The sequence below is a fragment of the Leptosomus discolor genome, chromosome 1 (genome assembly GCF_034619465.1).
Source record: "Leptosomus discolor isolate bLepDis1 chromosome 1, bLepDis1.hap2, whole genome shotgun sequence".
NCBI lineage: Eukaryota > Metazoa > Chordata > Aves > Leptosomiformes > Leptosomidae > Leptosomus > Leptosomus discolor.
In genome coordinates, this window is record NC_141391.1 from 126,368,559 (window position 1) to 126,383,297 (window position 14,739).

The following is a 14,739-nucleotide window of genomic DNA, read 5'->3' on the forward strand; positions in this document are numbered from 1 at the left end:
GCATTCTGTATTTTTTCCCCCAGCTGATTCCTTAAATTCAATTTAACATTTTGACACTCCTTCACACTGTTCGGAGGTTTTCAATATGCCGTTCGCAGTAACGCTCCAGTTTATTTTCTGAGTATTTACTGTTGATCTAGGAATTAGTAATGCTTGTGAATAGAGATGATAGCTATATTTTAGAGAGGGGCATGGAGAGGAAGAAGAGGTGTTTATGTAAATAGTGACTAAGATAGGAGGCTGGAGAGAGAATTAGGCAATATGTAAGTAGTATGAGGCTCAAATGTAAAAGAACTAGTGCTCAAGTTTGATGCAAAGACAACAGGAAACTAAGGTGGTGTAAAAGTGCACACGTGGCGTATTGGATAGTTGATCACTGCACGAACAAGAAAAAAGGGAAAGATGCAATGGGATAGAGGAGATTTTGGAAAAAAGCAAACTATATTCTAAGTAAGAAAAGTCCTACTTTAAGCTGCCATAATGAAAGGTCTCTGCCATTCCTACCGGAATTGCTTTGGAACCAGAAGTTAGACGGCTGGATTCTTTTGGTAGGCAAATATTACTGAAGATGTTATTATGATGTTTTGGGAGCAACTTTCTGGTTGAAGCCTGGGTTTCTAGGAACGAGTGAGGGGATTATATGAGAAGGTGTGGTGGGTTGACCTTGGCTGGCCACCAGGTGCCCACCAAGCCGCACTACCACCCTCCCTCCTCAACTGGACAGGGGGAGAGAAATACAACAAAAGGCTCGTGGGTCGGGATAAGGACAGGGACATCACTGAACAATTAGCGTCACGGGCAAAACGCAACAGTCCTTTGGGCAGTGGCATGGTTCGCAGGGTATGTTTCTAGCCAACCAGTAGTTGCTTCCACCACAGTGAGTATATAGTGCTCGCCTTGGCATGTTCATGGCACTGGTCCAATATAGTCAATTTGCCAGGCCTCGCCGTATTGAAAACCCAGCCACCACGCTCTGTTCCAGGGAGACTTACTTGTGTGGCTTGCTTGATGGCGGCACACGTTTCACATTCATGAGTGACTTGTGTGATGGCCTCCATGGTCAGGTCCAGCCCTCAGTCACGAGCCCATCTGTGTGTTCCGTCTCTCCCTTGATGTCCCTATGTTTCAGAGGTCCATCGAGATACAAATAGCTCACCCTTACGCTCCCAATCCAGGTCCACCTGAGCTACTTCAATTTTGACACCTTTGTCTACCTGTTCATTGTTTCAGTGTTCTTCAGTGACTCAGCTTTCAGGCATGTGAGCATCTACATGATGTACTTCAGAGTGATGTTTTCACCCAGGCAGCAATGTCTCGCCACAATGCAGCATCCCAGCTGGGTTTACCTCTCTGCTGCCAATTGTTCTTCCACTGCTGTAGCCACCCCCATAGGGTGTTAGCCATCATCCATGAGTCAATATAGGGAGAGGGTACTGGCCATTTTTCTTCTTCCACAATCTCTAGGGCTAGTAGGATAGCTTTCACTTCTGCAAAATGACTTGACTCGCCTTCTTCTTCAGCGGCTTCTACAATTTGCCTTGTGGGACTCCGCATGGCAGCTTTCTACTTCCAGTGGTTTCCTACAGCAACAACAGGATCCATCAGTAAAGACAGCATAACGCCTTCCATCTGAAAACTCATTATACGGTTGTGCCTCTTGGGCACCAGCCACCTTCGCAGGCAATGCTCTAAAATCTCTGCCTTCTAGCCATTCCATGATCTCTTCCAGGATTCCTGGGTGATTGGGTTTCCCCAGTCGAGCCCACTGCATGATTAAGACTATCCATTTACTCCACGTAGCACTGGCTGCATGATGTGTACGCCAGACTTGAACACCCAGTGTCGCATGGGCAATTGTGGTGCCAAGAGGAGATATGCTTCCGTGCAAACACCTTCTGAAGCAGCTTGAACCCTCTCATATGCTGCTAGTGTCTCTTTTTCAGTTGGGCGTAGGGGGCTTCTCATCCTCCATACCTCAGCTCTAAAATGCTAGTGGTCAGCCTCGGGTTTCTCATGATGTTTTCTGGCAGAGGCTCCAGGTGGGGCCATGCTCCCCGGCTGCAGTGTAGAGTACATTTTGCACAGCTGCTCCTGTCTGGACAGGCCCAAAAGCTACCGTCTGAGTCATCTCCTGTTTGATCTGCTCAAAGGCTTGCTGTTGCTCAAGCTCTCATTCAACATAGTTCTTTTGGGTTATGTGATAGAGAGGGCTCACAAGCTGACTCTAACCTGGAGTATGCATTATCCAGCATCTCACGAAGCCTAGGAAAGCTGGTGTTTCTTTCTTGTTAGCTGGTGGAGACGTGGTTGCTGTCTTGTGGATCACATAGGGACATGACAACATCTAGAAATCTGAGAAGGAATGAGTCTGGGAAGTACTGCAACAGTTCCTTCTTCTACCCTGTGAAAATTCTGCTACAGATCTTGGGAAGGCAACAGAACTTGGGAAGCGAGATATGAGAAGTCTGTGGTAGGACATGATAGAAAACATAAATTTACCACAAGAAGTGATGAGTACTTCATTTCTTATTCACTGGAGCCTGTCCTCTCAGTTACACATTGAGAGCCAGGATCTCATGACAGAGGAATCGAACCTGAGAAAGGCCAGGGTGGGACAGAGGATGACCTAGGTGGAGATATAATGCCTGTAGTAGGAAGGAAAGTTGTCGGGGTTTGCTGGCTGCATCAGTCAGAAAGGTAGTGTGCATTTGATGGAAAGGAGAAGGAGAGGGATAAACTGATTGTGACAGCTGAAGCTGAAAGCTCCAGACGTAGCTGGGGATGAAGATGTTGCCAACACGGTGCAATTAGAGGTACACTTTCAGTTAGTGCATGTTCCCACACAGCAGCCGAGCAAACTCAAGCATTGTTTGTTTAAGGTGCTACACAGAGCCATCACAGCCTTTCTGGAGGCTGAACTTTCCCTGTCTTCTGTGTTCTGAGAGCACAGATCTGGGCTCTGCCTGTGGTTTTCACTGCGGGTTATTGCAGAACCATTGTATGTTAATTATCATAATGTCATCAGATATTATTTGACAAAGGCAGAGTCTGTGATCTGCTCTGTTTGAAGTGGTTTTACTCAGCCTTAAAGTCCTTGCTGACAGCAGATTCCATGCCAATAACTTGTTCAACAAGAAGCGCAGGAGCTGTAAAGCTGGATTTTAATTGCCAAGGTGCAGACAGAAATTAAATTCTTTCCAGGAACTTCGTTTCCAGTGATGACTTGAATATCAGCATGCTGGAACCTCAGCTGGTATTAACTTTTAAGCTGGTCCGGTTCTGGTGTTTCTCATGGAGCTACCACGAGAATGCTCCATGTGAGAATTCTCCCTGCTGCCTCTTGCTATGTCAGCTGAGGATCCTAAATCTTGGGACCGTACAGATAGCTCAACAGGCTGCACAGAAATGAGTGAATCAAATCATCTCTGAAGCTGGGAATGGTTCTGGAAAAGCATCCTGATTCTGGGTGTACAGACAGGTCTGGTTTTCCTCACTGAGTAAGTGCTTATCCCAGAAATGAAATACTATGGTTTTGTCTGGCAATTTGGCAAGGAAGTGAAATTGAGGCTGGCTTACGTTATGCAATGGCCTTGTCTGATGTATAGGGCACTAAAACCACTTCAGTTCTTTCAGACACAGCAGTGTGTGTCACACTTGTCAGTGAATTTCCTGCCTTTTGATGACCAGTCTTAGAGCCTAGAACTTGTTACGTTTATAATGAAGGGAAAAATACTTCATAAGTTTTAGTTGCCTACCCTGTAACAAAATACATTGATTTTGCATATGAGGGTACATGAAAGAGAAAGCAAAAGTATTGGATAGCATGACTTCTTGTGTGGGCAGATGCAAAACTTCTGCTCTATCTGCCTTGCTGATGTACTTTACTCTGACTGGCTGTTCCTTCTACTATTCCAGTTCTTAGCTCTAACAGAGTTCATACAGTCTGTCTGGAACATGATTGACAGGTCTGCCCAAAATTTGATTGTCTGAACGCTTGCAGTGGCAGGCTCTGTAATTTCGGCTCTTGCTTTCAGCATGCCATGAAGGGCAGTGTGCAGTGGTCGTCCCTAGCCCATTGGTCCCATCGCACAGCAAGCCCCCAACAGTAGAATGGCAAATGTGGTAAACTGGCTATGGAGATAAAGTTTATAAACTTCGGGGCAGTAAAGCGACATAGTGTGCTTATACAGCCGCTTCCTGGTTGTTCTGTGGTTGGGTGTTGTTTATTCCTGGAAACACGCCCACACCTGAAAGTCCTGATGAGAATATGGTTTCTTGTACACAACTCCTACTGGAGGGTAAGTAAGGCTGAGGTGAAGCCCACATTCTGAGAGTCTCTCTCCCTTCAGGGAAGCTTGCGTTCAGTAGCAAGACTAAAATTGGAGGACCTACCTTTGAATTCAGTGCCATCATGCACCCTTTCTAGGCATGTGTAGGTAAATAAAATATTACTCATGTTTCAGGGAACTTCTGTGGGTGCTGGGTGTAGGGGCTAAAGGTACTAAACTTCTCCCTGCAGCCTGCTCTGAAATTCTGCTTCCCATCACTCCTTGGGTTCCTGTCTCAACAGCTTCTGCAGGCCATGTCCGTGCTGTGCAGTTGCTGAGAGCGCATGGCTCCCTGAGACGGCTTTGAGCTAGCTTCAGAAATAGAAGTGGTCCACTCAGGTCAGCACAGCACTGCCCCTAGCCAGGGCACAGCAGCTTGTTCATGCAATTAACTGCTCCCCGGTGGGGATGAATGGTTCCACGCAGTGCAACATGATGACGTATCAGCTTACTTGGAGCTAGTTCTGGGGTCACTGACATACACAGAAGGCACACAGTTCCTGCTGGTACGAGATGTTGTGGCTCTCTCCAAGTCAGCATCAAGATCACCAAAATGCATGATGTTCACCTACCCCAAACTCTTGCACAGGCCGCAACGCCTAGGAGCTTCGCCTTGTGATTTTGTTGTGGTTACGTTCTAGCCTACCTCCCAGCAAGGCTTCCCTTGAACCCTGCTCCAGATTGGGCAAAGAAGACTGGGTTTACTGGGAGAAGTGCGCTGAGAACGGATGACTGAGAAGTGTAGAGGAAGTGACTCAGAGGACCGGATGAACTGAGACACATGTTTGGTGAGAGGAAAGGAGCAGGAACCTCCAGATGAATCCTGGCTCCCCTTCTGTGCTGTAAATCCAAAGCATTGGAGTCTCTTTTCTATGGGCAGGAGGTTGCACAGAAAGAAGTAATTGTTAAGGCTCTGCTTGAACAATAAGAAGATGTTTCGCTTCTCTGATTCCTTAAAATGCTGAAATCCTTGGCCTGAGGAATGAACAGGATATCTTCACTTGACAGCAAAGCCTGAGGCTAGTATTTTCCCAGCGGAGATGCTTCCTAGAAAACTCTCTGTTCAGCCTGCATTTAACGTCACCCGAAGAAAAAACAGCAGGAAGTAAAGAGAAGCATATGATTCTAGTCCGGAATACCTGATGGTTGTGGGATTTGCTAATATATGGCCAGGTTTTTAAGGTCACTCTGAAATGAGAGACTGCAGTTTAGGAGGGGTTTCTGTGCAAAACATATTCCACACTACACTTGGAGAAAGATACGGAACTGAAAGTGTCTGAATATTTCCTGTAACTTTAAAAAGCTACGGACTTTCCAAAGAGTGGTCAAGTAATGAACCTTGCAGTAATGAACCTTGTGTGTCTGGGTGTGTGTATTGCTCTTGCTACCATCTGTAGAGAATTTCAGTCAATCATGGACCATTTATGTGCAGGAAGGTCACAATATTGATTTAAAATATATGCTAGGTTCATTGACGTTTCCTACATGGCATCAAAAGGGCTACCCAAAGACAGCCATACTTCCACAGAGAATTAGTGAAACCTCAAGTTGGCCATCTAAAATTATTATTTTCAGCATCTTACTTTTGGACACTAGAGAGGGAAACTTCTCTCAGTTCCTCTGGTTTATTAGCATAGCCTGTCTTTTCAGAGAAGATCAGCTTACCACAGACACACACAGGGATCTCACAGCTCAAGATCATTCTTAAATGATCAATAAAAATTCTATAAATTACCCCAGTGACCCACTGACATGACAGTTCCTTTCTCCTACACCGCTTGGAAAGTGCCACTGGCTGGGATATAGGAGTCTTCTTCACCTTCCTTTGCACTGACGAGGCAGAGAAGATGTGTGTGAGAGAGAGAGGGCATCCCACATTACAAGATGGAGCGCTGAGATGAAAGCAGAGACAAGAGAGGCTGAGTGGAGCGCACAGTAAGGCATGGTGTGCAGAGCAGGGCACCAAGACAGTATTTTATGTCCTGTGTGATACTGTCTTAATGTTAGTAGCCAACAGCTGCAACCGGGACATGGTTGTACTGTGTGCCTGTTTCCCAACAGTAACAACAACTAGTATCAAGTGCAGCTTTGCCTGAGCTGGTTAAGTGGTGGGACTAGCAATGGGAAAGAAAGCTTTTGTTCTTAGGTTCACCACCATCAAATTGAGCAAGAGCATTCAGTGATATATCTTGTCCTGAAAAGACCACTTTCCAAGCTAAATGGGGAGAAATACATTAGTTCTGGTGAAATTTTGCCTCAAGGTTTGAAGCACCTTCTGTGAAATAAACTGACAGGTTATCTTGATTGTCGTACATCCATTTCCTCAAACATATCAAGAAATGGCTTTTGGGAAGCTCTCATCCTGTGTTTAGATAGCTATAATAGCCTATAAACAAATGAGTAAATGGAAATACGGGAGATTAAAAATGTGATCTGATCACCACATGCAAATACATGCACAGGGGAAAAGCACAGGTGGTGAAGGACTTTTTCGCTCAGTGAAAAAGGTGCAACACCCACCAAGCTACAGCCAGTCAAATTCAAACTATCAATCAGGCATGTATTTCTAACAGCAAGCATGACTAAGTGTTGGAACAAACTCCTGTAGGAAGTGATGATTCCCATGCCTTGTTTCCTCTAGGTAAAGACTAGCTGCCTTCTTAGAAAAAGTCTTTCAGGAGTTCCCCACAATGGGATTTTTCATTTTCATTTAGGTACTGGGTGTACATGGCAAGGTATGGTAGTGGGGTAGTAGACGCACTGTAAGTCACAGCTGAGCCCATCAGCAAAGCTGGTGGTGTGCCTGTGAAACACATTTAAGAGGAGGCAGAAAAGTCCACATAGGAAACAAAACCAGTGAGAAACAGCACAGGAAACACCAAGGTCAGAAGAGGAGGGGGAGGGGTGTCGCGTGGTGCCAGAGCAGATGTATCTCTGCAGCCCATGGAGGACCCTTATGGAGCAGAGCAAAGGTGTGAGGAGAAAGAAGTGTCAGAGAGGAACTACTCTGTACTGACTGTAACTCCACATCCCCCCTGTGCCTCTGGGGAGGGTAGAGGAGCTGGGAATGAAGTTGAGCATAGAAAAGGGAATAGGAAGTTGTCTTCTCGAGTGCCACTACCCAAATCACTAATTAAATGCTTGTTTTAATTGGCAATAAATTAATTTTCCCCAAGTCAAGTCTGTTTTGCCCATGAGGATAATCAGTAAGCAAGCTCCTTGCTTTCATCTTGGCCCATGAGTTTTCTCATTCCTCCTCTTCCTATTCTCTACTGCTCAAGTACCACCCACACAGTAGTATGCAAGCAGCTGGGTGGACAACTGGCTGTTAGCCAAGCTGAGTCCATACCAGTTGTGTTAGGCATAAAATAGTTCCGTTATCATTGGTTTAATTAAGATATGCAGAATCCAAAAGAATCTCTTGTATAACTCCAGAAAGGGCAGCTTGTTCATCAAGCCTTGATTTTTCCTGATAGTCTCAATGATTTTAATGTGTAGGATGGAATTTCTTGATTTCATGGTGCTCTTCTTGCTACTTTCTGAGGAAGGCAGGAGACTTGATCTGGGGGGTTCAGGGTAGGCTGGAGGTAAAGGTTTTGCTACTGGCTCATTCTGGCACCTTCACTTCTTATAAGTGCATTGTAAAAACCGCTTCTGTCACAGAGAAGCTCAACTCCCAAGGTTACCTATATTACCTACGTACAATACACATGTTATGATGGGGAGGCGGGCATTGGAAACCGAGAACAAATGGGCTTCTCCCATGTAAGCAGACTTGTGCACCTAAACCGTTTGTTCTTTCTGGTACTAATACACGACTAGGAATCAGCCCTGCTTGCTACACCAGAACAAACAAGGCCTGTCTGGCACAGGGAAATACCAGCCTCCAGTTGTTAGTGACGTACAATTAAGAACAGCGTGGGGTGGGGGAGGGGGTACAGCATCTATATCATCTGGAGAACAGAGGTTTGCCAGCCAGCCCTGAAGACTGAAAAATCATTTCTCAACTTGCTGGCCACAAATCATATGACTGCAAAAGAAATGCATTTGCTTGGGTGGTTTTGCTATGGAACAACAATTGCTAAAATATGAGATCTCAGAACCATATGACTCCATCTGGGCAAGAAGTACTCTAAATATCACTTAATTTGGGAACTCGGCAGCACGGGGAACACTTCACATGAGGAAAAGAACACGATGGTAAAATTCTCGTACTTACGGTAGATTTGGCTTTTTATGTTGTAATCAGGTCAGAATTTCTAAACTAGATCATGGTGAATACAAGTGATGGCATTTGAAATTTGCATCTCTCTAGTGCTAGGCAAGCTTGTCTGAACAGTAGCAAGAAAGAGGCAGAGAGTCAGAAGCTCAAAAACCATCATTTGGGGACTAGCAATGACCTGTTGCCTCACACTGCTCTGTTCTTTCTTTAGAAACTGCTGTAGCTGCTCTTTGGGATGAAAATGCTGAAAGTAGAATGAAACAGCACTAAAATCCAGGAAACGTTGCAACTGGAATTTTGATGAGAGAAAAGGGTGTTATTGAGCAGAGCATTCTAAGCTTCCCACTTCGAGATGGCTTTCTGAACCCTGTGCTTTTGGTTTACGATGGCAACTTACAACTTGAGCTGTCTAAGGGGCAACCGTTCACCCTGATAAGCTACAAATACAAACAGCAGCCTACTGATGAGGTTGTCAGTAAATTTGCAGCAGGAGTACCACAGCTTTTCTTCTCCCCGAATCACTTTCTCAACAGATTGTTGCGACCCAAATAACTGCCTAAACTGAGTACAACTTCAGATTAAATCTTCCATGATTCAATTTTCTGCTTGCTTTCAAGGTAGGTTGGGATACGTATCGTGTTTATGTCATTATCTAGACCAGCTGAAGTTTCCCAACTTTTCTCTGCCAAGACTTACTTCAGTAATACCATCTAGAAGACAGCACGACTGTATATGAAACGGCATATAGAGTTATTGCCTTGAAATCACAGAGGCTTTCTGGCACATGTTAATATTTGATTTCTGTGAGAATCAAAGATCTAAATCTAAGTCCAGAAGGATCAGAACAAACAGAAAAGGCAATGGAGAACACGTTGCAATGTGGAGTTCAGCCCAGGCACTGCACCCTACAGACACCCCAAATCTTTTCACAGGTACTGTCTTGATGAGTAAAAATAATGATCTGAGAACTCATGTGACGGCCTTAAAAATAGCTGTCCTTCAGAGAGCTGAAGTAATTAAATTTCTTGCATTGCCATGCACCTTCAGCATGGACTTTCTATCTGATAGAGCTGGCCATCCGTACCACCTGTGAGAAGCATTCTGCAAAGTTACCAACTGCCTTTTCCCCCTGGTTGGGTTTCTCTGCTGATAAATGTGAATTCTCAGTAAACCAAAATGGGTTTTAATCTCTTTCCCAGCTGTTAGTCATTATTTTTCTCGTTGTCCAGTGCACAAAAACTGGGCAGTTGGAATAATGTGCATGTGAGTTGAAGGTGACTTCATCAGATTAAAAAAACCCACTCTGGTTGCCCTTTCGTCTCCACCTTGTGGTCAAACCAGATGCTGCTGCTCTCTTTCAGAAATGCATTTTAGGATGCAATGAAACAATTGATTCAACCCAAAGCAAACGATTTTGGTTGTTTGAAGGAGTGGGATTTGCGCCAGGGGGGCGGGGGGGAGGTTAAAGCATTTTTGAAGGTCTACTTTCCGTGAAACTTTAGGAGAAAGCATGTACTCCTGTATGATTTTTACCTAACGTAATTCCTTGAATAGGTACGGCTAATGGTTGGTCATCGTTATATGTAGGTTTATTTATATATATTTAAATCGAAAAGCTTTATTAGAATTCTTTTGTCCATTCTGATATTCACCTGCATTTAGGCTCTTGTGAAGATTCACCTTTGTCTAAGAAAGGCAAGTTCATTCTTCTGTACATTGGAGAACAAGAAAAACGAGAAAAAACAACTTAATGAGATTTTCTCATTAAATCTGAAGAGTTAAGAATATAAGCATCATAAGAATCGCTGCTTGAACCCCATGGTGTAAAACCTGAACTAAGCAGAACTGAATTTGCTACGAGGAACATTGCCTCTATTGGACTTGGTACCTGTGATTTAACTCAGTGGTTTCAAATACAAGATTGAGTGGAGTTGCCTCTCAATGCAGTGTATATGAATGGGCCAGTTCTACAGAACTGTTTTTACTGTGACAGGGTACATACGGGAAGGAGTTCCACAATTAAATGTTTTTCCTGGTGGAATGGGCTACCCGCCTGCAAAAGCTGAGACTCCTCAGTCTAGAGGGTTGTTTGTGCTTGCCCTGTCTCATAACATGTTGCATTTTGATGACACTATCAGGCAACACATGAAATGAATAAACTCTATTTGATGCAATGTAAGATAACCCCCTAATGTATAGATGTGAAGCAAATTACTTAATAGGAAAAGGTTCATATGCGTGAATGGAAATACCACACGCAGTAAAAATAAACAAGGGCCAGCCAGCTACTGATGGAAAGACAGATAGCAACAAGTGAAGATTAGGCAGGCACTATTTATTTTTGCATAGTTACACTAGCTGCATTGTGAACCTTTGCAATCTTATCCTGAAGATTTGGCGCTGGACAGCCCCCATCACTGAGATCTTCCCAGCTAGGAGATCCTTTACACTGTTGGTCAGACTAGAACTTGTAGATTTTGGATTCCTTTTGCACATGGAGATGTGTAGGGCTCTCTCCAGGCTGATTATTACCCATGGAATGAACAAACCCAAGCAAGAAACAACTTTGGTTATGCATAAAAGTCTGGATGCTGACAAAGCCTATATGAAGCCCTAGCACTGTGTTCAGTTTGAGCACAGCCCTTTGCACCAAGGCTCTCCTGCTCAGTGGTAGCTATGAGTGACACACAGCCTCTTTTACAATCCTGCAAGAAGTAACCCATTTTGTGGCTACTATGCTATTGCAGGGCTCACAGTAGCTTGCCTTGCTTCTGTTTCAGTGGCTGTATCTACATGACAGCAGCCCTCAAGAGTGACTGTGCTCTATGGAAGTCAAGACACAGCAACAAAGGCCCTGGTAGGCAGCAACTGAAACCCATTCCTGGGTAGACTCACCCATTTCACCACTGAGCAGCTAGTTTGCCCTTTTATAGGGGCTAGGTTGCAACTGTCAGGGTCCCCTGACAAGCCTCAATAGCCTGACTGGCCTCATCTGGGCCTCCACCCAAGCTCTCTGCTCATAGGCCCAGGAGTGCCATTTAAGCCCAGGTGTGGGTCCTTGCTTCCCACTTGAGCTGCCTTGTAGGAGTGCTGATCTCTGAGTTGGCCATGCCTGGGCATTGCTCTGGACTGATTTCACAGCTTGACCCCAGGCATGCCTTGGGGCTGCGAAGGTGCCTGATGATGGCTGGCCTGTGTCTGACCCTGCTTACCTTCATCACACCTGACCTTGACTTGTAGATGGATTTCCCACATGGCCTTGGATCAGCCTTACCACCACGAACTTGCCTAAAGAGCTGGACTGGGCTACTGTCCCCGGGGCTGCCTGCAGGAAGAGGAAGCTTTCTAACCCTGCTTTTCTCTGGTGGAAGGGTGGTGAGAGAGTGACTTGAGTCACACCCCAGGTAGTGATTGCTCTTGACACATGAGTATTCCTCAGCCCCAGGCTGCTGCTGTTCCATCTATGGCCAGTGTGGGGGTTTCTACCTTGTACTACATGAAAGATCAATAAGGCTGAGCCCTTGCTTTAGTTCAGCTTAAATCTTGGACTGGCATAGCTGGGAGGGAGGATTTTTTTTTTTTTTTTTTTTGGTTACTAGAATATTATTAGCGGTGTAATGTCATCCTGAATTATACTGGCAAGAATACTCAAATTGAAATTAACTCCTTGTTATTGCATGTATTCCTGTAGTAGAAATTCTGCCGATTTTACTCTGTTGTGAATAGGAACTAACTGTGACTCCAGTTGTGTTATTAGGCTTGCGATCTCATTGCTGAGAGAAATCTGGATGAAGGCATGTCTGCAAACCCTGATAAGATACCTCGTAGCCTTATGTCTGTATTGCTAAGATGAGCACGGTAAAAATCTCTTTTAATGGTGCTAAAATCTTAAGTGATGATGAGATGAGAGACAGCGATTCTTATGTCATGACTTCTCTAGCATATTGTTGTAATTCTAAAGAAAAAATGATCTAAATCACTGATAATAGTAGGAGAAAACCTTACATCACCTCTTAGAATTACATGTCTGAAAGAAATCCCATACAATGGTGCTGTGAGCAGAAACCATCAATAAGTGGTGACGTGTATTTGCCTTTCAATACCATGTTCAGAAAACCTTGGAATATTTTCAGCATTGAGCAGAAGAGACATTACAAAGGGATGCAGTCCCTAGAACTACTTTTTAAGCACTTACAGAAAAACGGTGTGTATACTCTTGGTCCTCAGTCATATTTATTTGGTATTTGGTTCATAAGTTGGAAGTTTTGTAAGTTCAATACTTAGTTCTCATAAGTTTTCTTTTTTCTCCTCCCTAAAGTCTGTTGTCCTATTGCCAGCAGGAGGATGGTTAAATTCCAGAGGACCTGGGTCTCTGGCCAGCTCTTTCTGTCGTATCATCCAGTTATCCTGGAGCGTGTTTATTTTTGAAAGAGCGGTTCTGCATTGTGATTGCTACTGATACACTGGGTGTCAGCGCTGATTCCCGGGTCGATTGGGACAGACAGTTGGCCTACATGCCATTTCAGGAAGGAATGTGACCCTCCCTCAACTGGCCTCCACAATTTCTCTTTCCCATACTTCACTGGAACACCTCGGGTTCTGACCTGCTCTCTGATGTGAGATGTGCCTGGTTACGACTGTGACAAAGTCAGAAAAAAAAGCCAGCCTGGGCACAAAGCACTGTCCCTGGTCTGCAACACTGCCATGTTCCAAAGAACAGTCTGATCCACCCATTGCATTTGTGATCTCTTCACACAAGGCACAAGCAGTTTTTGCACTCGGTATTCGAGCCTGCTCTTGTCTCTGTCTCAGATGGATCTTCCACACAGTCTGGCTTGTGCCAGATTCCTGTTGTGCCAGTACATCTTCAGCAACCAAAATCATTGCTCTGTCTTCACTGCTGTGCTGTGACTCCCCATTATTTTGACGGATTGGGCCCTTGAAGCTGAGGAGCTTCCACCTTCTGCCTTTTTGCAGAGCTGGGCTTCCTGTAGCTTCTTTGCCTTGCGTCTCCTCACAGGGCTGATTTGTGGCTGATAAACCCCGCAGCAGAGCTCAGACGGGGTAGGAGTCTCTTCTTGTCTGTGTTTCATATCGGAGAGAGTTTTCTTATTCTGAGCTAGTGGAAGAAACACATCCTTCCTTTAGCACTGAAAATGCTATAATTGTACAGTCCCTGCTCCACCCTTCTGCAAAGTGATAACAATATGTGTCTTGTTCCATTTGTGGTGTTGATGCTTTTTCCAGTCAAGAGGTTCTCAGGCATTAGCAGGAGTGGAGTTCCGAGCCCATGTCCAAGAAGGCCTCCCAGGTACTTGGAGAAAACACAAGGAATGGGACAGAGGTGATGGACACCTGGCACTTTCTTCTCAGGTTTGGGAAGTGCTACCAAGCCTGTTCCAGTGCATACTGCCTATCTCTGGAAAATGTAGCATAATCAGAAGCAAACCCGCACAGCCTGGGGCAGCTTTGAGCATGGATCAGGCCCCTTTGTCCACTGGATCCTTGCCTAAGTGAGAAGCTGTGTTGGAAAGAACCATGTATGTTTTTCAAGCTGCTGCTGCCCCTTCTGTGACCTGGCAATTATTCCCAGGCCTCCCAGGATCTCTTATGCTTCTGAGCTAGGAAGGCCTTGATCAGCAGAAAGTTTGTCTCTCTGAGGGCATCTTGCACATCAAGATGATGTGGGTGGGCTTCTGTGTAATCCTCCAGGACAAACTGGCAAGTAGTAATGAATTAGAGTATTAATAATGCATTAGTATTATTGCATGTAGTCGGATCTTTGTTATTTCCTAGGTAAAACACTTTGTGTTCATTTTGGTCTTGAAGCTTGTTGGCTGAATATTGTTTGTAGGGGAAAGACTATGGCTCCTCTTGTGCCTGGGCAATGCCAGGTGTGCATCCTCTGTGTGACTGCATGTGGACTCACAGGTTGTGTTGCTGCTGCTGCTGCTGTAAAAAAGGCATTTATAATAACCAAGCACATTTCAGCTGCAGCAGGACCACTTTCCCTGTGTGACCTTGATCTTCATGTTATTTCAAAATATATATTCAGGCCCGTGCAGCCTTCTGCTACTGAATTCTTTGTGGCTTTCAGTCATGCAGTTCCATTACCACAAAGAACTAATAGCAACCCCAATTTAGTCCGGTGAAGTGCTTCTTGTGCTGCTTCTTTGTGCAAAAGGAAAG